This window comes from Prionailurus viverrinus, unplaced genomic scaffold (genome assembly GCF_022837055.1).
Source record: "Prionailurus viverrinus isolate Anna unplaced genomic scaffold, UM_Priviv_1.0 scaffold_70, whole genome shotgun sequence".
In the NCBI taxonomy this organism is placed as follows: domain Eukaryota; kingdom Metazoa; phylum Chordata; class Mammalia; order Carnivora; family Felidae; genus Prionailurus; species Prionailurus viverrinus.
In genome coordinates this window covers 216,646-222,200 of record NW_025927632.1, presented here as the reverse complement: position 1 = coordinate 222,200, position 5,555 = coordinate 216,646, and positions in this window count along the sequence as shown.

The window sequence follows — 5,555 nt, the reverse complement described above, 5'->3', positions numbered from 1 at the left end:
ACCCCAGGTGCGTGATGCTGTCCGACCTTGGAATTGGGTCCCCATGAGGAGAGAGCCTTAGCTAGGGTTAGGGTTCAGTCCATGGACATCGCCAGGGCCGTAGCAACTCCGGTCTCGTGATCTCCCTCGAGGGCTGAAGTGAGGGCCCATGCCAGGAGGCGGTTCAAATGCAGGATTAGGTGTCGAGGCAGGCTTAGGTTCCGGTGGATGGTCCTGGATCGTGGTAGGGTTAGGGTTAGGGTTAGGTCCCAGGAGGTTCCAGGCGCTGAACTCACAGCAGGGTAGTGGTCTCCCCGAAGGCCTGACTTGAGGGCAGAAGGGACGGTGCCGCTCAGGGTCCCTTTTTGGCTGCCAACACCACACACGTCGATAAGCCCCTGGTCGAGGAGGCCTCCGGAATCCTCTCGGGAGCTGCAGCCGGCCTGGGAAACGACATGGTGAGCTTCCATGTTCCTTGCCGAGTTAGCCTGCACCGCTTCTGTTCCCTATGCGCGTGATGCTGTCCGTCCTTGGAATTGGGTCCCCATGAGGAGAGAGCCTTAGCTAGGGTTAGGGTTCGGTCCAGGGACGATGCCAGGGCCGAAGCGACTCCGCTCTCGTGATCTCCCTCGGGGGCTGAAGTGAGGGCCCATGCCAGGAGGCGGCTCAAATGCAGGATAAGGGAACGAGGCAGGCTTACGTTTTGGTGGAGGCTAACGGTTCGGGGTAGGGTTAGGGTTAGGGTTAGGTCCCAGGAGGTTCCAGGCGCTGAACTCACAGCAGGGCAGTGGTCTCCCCGAAGGGCTGAGTTGAGGGCACAAGGGACGGTGCCGGTCAGGGTCCCTCTTTGGCTGCCAAGACCACACGCGTCGATAAGCCCCTGGTCGAGGAGGCCTCCGGAATCCTCTCGGGAGCTGCAGCCGGGCCTGGGAAACGACATGGTGAGCTTCCAGGTTCCTTGCAGAGTCAGCCTGCACCGCTTCTGTTCCCTATGCGCCTGATGCTGTCCGACCTTGGAATTGAGTCCACATGAGGAGAGAGCCTTAGCTAGGGTTCGGGTTCGGTCCAGGGACGACGCCTGGGCCGAAGGGACTCCGGTCTCGTGATCTCCCTCGAGGGCTGAAGTGAGGGCCCATGCCAGAAGGCGGCTCAAATGCAGGATAAGGGAACGTGGCAGACTTGGTTTCAGTGGAGGGTAACGGTTCGGGGAAGGGTTAGGGTTAGGGTTAGGTCCCAAGAGGTTCAAGACGCCAAACTCACAGCAGGGCAGTGTTCTTCCCGAAGGGCTTAGTTGCGGGCACAAGGGACGGTTCCGGTCAGGATACCTCTTTGGCTGCCAAGGCCACACACGTCGATAAGCCCCTGGTCGGGGAGGCCTCCGGAATCCTCTCGGGAGCTGCAGCCGGGCCTGGGAAATGACATGGTGAGCTTCCAGGTTTCTGGGCAAGTCAGCCTGCACCGCTTCTGGACCCCAGGCTCGTGATGCTGTCCTACGTAGGAATTGGGTCCCATGCGGAGAGAGCCTTAACTAGGGTTAGGGTTCGGTCCTGGGACGTCGCCAGGGCCGAAGCGACTCGGGTCTCGTGATCTCCCTCGAGGACTGAAGTGAGGGCCCATTCCAGAAAGCGGCTCAAATGCAGGAATAGGGATCGAGGCTGGCTTAGGTTTCGGTGGAGGGTCCTGGTTCGGGGTAGGCTTAGGGTTAGGGTTAGGTCCCAGGAGATTCCAGGCGCTTTTCCCAAAGCAGGGCAGTGGTCTCCCCGAAGGGCTGAGTTGAGGGCACAAGGGACCGTGCCGGTCAGGGTCCCTCTTTGGCTGTCAAGGCCACACACGTCGATAAGACCCTGGTCGAGGAGGCCTCCGGAATCCTCTCGGGAGCTGCAGCCGGGCCTGGGAAACGACATGGTGAGCTTCCAGGTTCCTTGCCGAGTCAGCCTGCACCGCTTCTGTTCCCTATGCGCGTGATGCTGACCGACCTTGGAATTGGGTCCCCAAGAGGAGAGAGCCTTAGCTAGGGTTAGGTTTCGGTCCAGGGACGATGCCAGGGCCGAAGCGACTCCGCTCTCGTGATCTCCCTCGTGGGCTGAAGTGAGGGCGCATGTCAGAATGCGGCTCAAATGCAGGATAAGGGAACGAGGCAGGCTTAGGTGTCAGTGGAGGGTAACGGTTCGGGGAAGGGTTAGGGTTAGGGTTAGGTCCCAAGAGGTTCCAGACGCAGAACTCACAGCCGGGCAGTGTTCTTTCCGAAGGGCTTAGTTGCGGGCACAAAGGACGGTGCCCGTCAGGATCCCTCTTTGGCTGCCAAGGCCACACACGTCGATAAGCCCCTGGTCGAGGAGGCCTCCTGAATCCTCTCGGGAGCTGCAGCCGGGCCTGGCAAACGACATGGTGAGCTTCCAGGTTCCTTGGCAAGTCAGCCTGCCCCGCTTCTGGACCCCAGGCTCGTGATGCTGTCCTACCTTGTAATTGGGTCCCCATGCATAGAGCCTTATCTAGGGTTAGGGTTCGGTCCAGCGACGTCGCCAGGGCCGAAGCGACTCCGGTCTGGTGATCTCCCTCGAGGCCTGAAATGAGGGCCCATGCCAGACGGCGGCTCAAATGCAGGAATAGGGATCGAGGCTGGCTTAGGTTTCGGTGGAGGGTCCTGGTTCGGGGTAGGTTTAGGGTTAGGGTTAGGTCCCAGGAGGTTCCAGGCGCTGAACTCACAGCAGGGCAGTGGTCTCCCCGATGGGTTGAGTTGAAGCACAAGGGACCGTGCCGGTTAGGGTCCCTCGTTGGCTGTCAAGGCCACACACGTCGATAAGCCCCTGGTCGAGGAGGCCTCCGGAATCCTCTCGGGAGCTGCAGCCGGGCCTGGCAAACGACATGGTGAGCTTCCAGGTTCCTTGGCAAGTCAGCCTGCCCCGCTTCTGGACCCCAGGCTCGTGATGCTGTCCTACCTTGGAATTGGTTCCCCATGCGGAGAGAGCCTTATCTAGAGTTAGGGTTCGGTCCAGGGACGTCGCCAGGGCCAAAGCGACTCCGGTCTGGTGATCTCCCTCGAGGCCTGAAATGAGGGCCCATGCCACACGGCAGCTCAAATGCAGGAATAGGGATCGAGGCTGGCTTCGGTTTCGGTGGAGGGTCCTTTTTCGGGGTAGGGTTAGGGTTAGGGTTAGGTCCCAGGAGGTTCCAGGCGCCGAACCCACAACCGGGCAGTGGTCTCCCCGAAGGGCTGAGTTGAGGGCACAAGGGACCGTGCCGGTCAGGGACCCTCTTTGGCTGTCAAGGCCACACACGTCGATAAGCCCCTGGTCGAGGAGGCCTCCGGAATCCTCTCGGGAGCTGCAGCCAGGCCTGGGAATCGACATGGTGAGATTCCAAGGTCCATGCCGAGTCAGCCTGCACCGCTTCTGGACCCCAGGCACGTGATGCTGTCCGACCTTGGAATTGGGTCCTCATGAGGAGGGAGCCATAGCTAGGGTTAGGGTTTGGTCCAGGGATGTCGTCAGGGCCGAAGCAACTCCGGTCTCGTGATCTCCCTCGAGGGCTTAGATGAGGGCCCATGTCAGGAGGCGGCTCAAATGCAGGATTAGGTGTCGAGGCAGGCTTAGGTTTCGGTGGAGGGTCCTGGTTCGGAGTAGGGTTAGGGTTAGGGTTAGGTCCAAGGAGGTTCCAAGCGCTGAACTCACAGCAGGGCAGTGGTCTCCCCGAAGGGCTGAGTGGAGGGCACAAGGGACGGTGCCGGTCGGGGTCCCTTTTTGGCTGCCAAGTCCACACACGACGAAAAGCCCCTGGTCGAGGAGGCCTCCAGAATCCTCTCTGGAGCTGCAGCCGGGCCTGGGAAACGACATGGTGAGATTCCAAGTTCCTTGGCAAGTCAGCCTGCACCGCTTCTGTTCCCTATGCGCGTGAGGCTCTCCGACCTTGGAATTTGGTCCCCATGAGGAGAGTGCCTTAGCTAGGGTTAGGGTTCGGTCCAGGGACGTCGCCAGGGCCGAAGCGACTCCGGTCTCGTGATCTCCCTCGAGGGCTGAAGTGAGGGCCCATGCCAGGAGGCTGCTCAAATGCAGGATAAGGGAATGAGGCAGGCTTAGGTTTCAGTGGAGGGTAACGTTTCGGGGAAGGGTTAGGGTTAGGGTTAAGTCCCAAGAGGTTCCAGACGCCGAACTCACAGCAGGGCAGTGTTCTTTCCGAAGGGCTTAGTTGCGGGCACAAAGGACGGTTCCGGTCAGGATACCTCTTTGGCTGCCAAGGCCACACACGTCGATAAGCCCCTGGTCGAGGAGGCCTCCGGAATCCTCTCGGGAGCTGCATCTGGGCCTGGGAAACGACATGGTCAGCTTCCAGGTACCTTGGCAAGTCAGCCTGCACCGCTTCTGGTCCCCAGGCTCGTGATGATGTCCTACGTTGGAATTGGGTCCCCATGGGGAGAGAGCCTTAACTAGGGTTAGGGTTCGGTCCAGGGACGTCGCCAGGGCCGAAGCGACTCCGGTCTCGTGATCTCCCTCGAGGACTGAAGTGAGCGCCCATTCCAGAAGGCGTCTCAAATGCAGGAATAGGGATCGAGGCTGGCTTAGGTTTCGGTGGAGGGTCCTGGTTCGGGGTAGGGTTAGGGTTAGGGTTAGGTCCCAGGAAGTTCCAGGCGCCTTTCCCAAAGCAGGGCAGTGGTCTCCCCGAAGGGCTGAGTTGAGGGCACAAGGGATCGTGCCGGTCAGGGTCCCTCCTTGGCTGTCAAGGCCACACACGTCGATAAGACCCTGGTCGAGGAGGCCTCCGGAAACCTCTCGGGAGCTGCAGCCGGGCCTGGGAAACGACATGGTGAGATTGCAAGGTCCATGCCGAGTCAGCCTGCACCGCTTCTGGACCCCAGGTGCGTTATGCTGTCCGACCTTGGAATTGGGTCCCCATGAGGAGAGAGCCTTAGCTAGGGTTAGGGTTCAGTCCATGGACATCGCCAGGGCCGTAGCAACTCCGGTCTCGTGATCTCCCTCGAGGGCTGAAGTGAGGGCCCATGCCAGGAGGCGGTTCAAATGCAGGATTAGGTGTCGAGGCAGGCTTAGGTTCCGGTGGATGGTCCTGGATCGTGGTAGGGTTAGGGTTAGGGTTAGGTCCCAGGAGGTTCCAGGCGCTGAACTCACAGCAGGGCAGTGGTCTCCCCAAAGGGCTGAGTTGAGGGCACAAGGGACGGTGCCGGTCAGGGTCCCTCTTTGGCTGCCAAGACCACACACGTCGAAAAGCCCCTGGTCGAGGAGGCCTCCGGAATCCTCTCGGGAGCTGCAGCCAGGCCTGGGAAACGACATGGTGAGCTTCCAGGTTCCTTGCCCAGTCAGCCTGCACCGCGTATGGACCCCAGGCGCGTGGTGTTGTCAAACGTTGCAATTGGGTCCCCATGGGGGAGAGCCATAGCTTGGCTTAGGGTTTGGTCCAGGGATGTCTCCAGGGAGGTGGCATAGGGGGATGGGTTCAATGGGTGATGGGCTATGGAGGGCACTAGGGCACTAGTAGTGAGGATCACTGGGTGTTGTATGTAAGTGATGGATGACTACATTCCTTACCTGAAGCTAACATTACACTGCATGTTAACCAACTGGAAT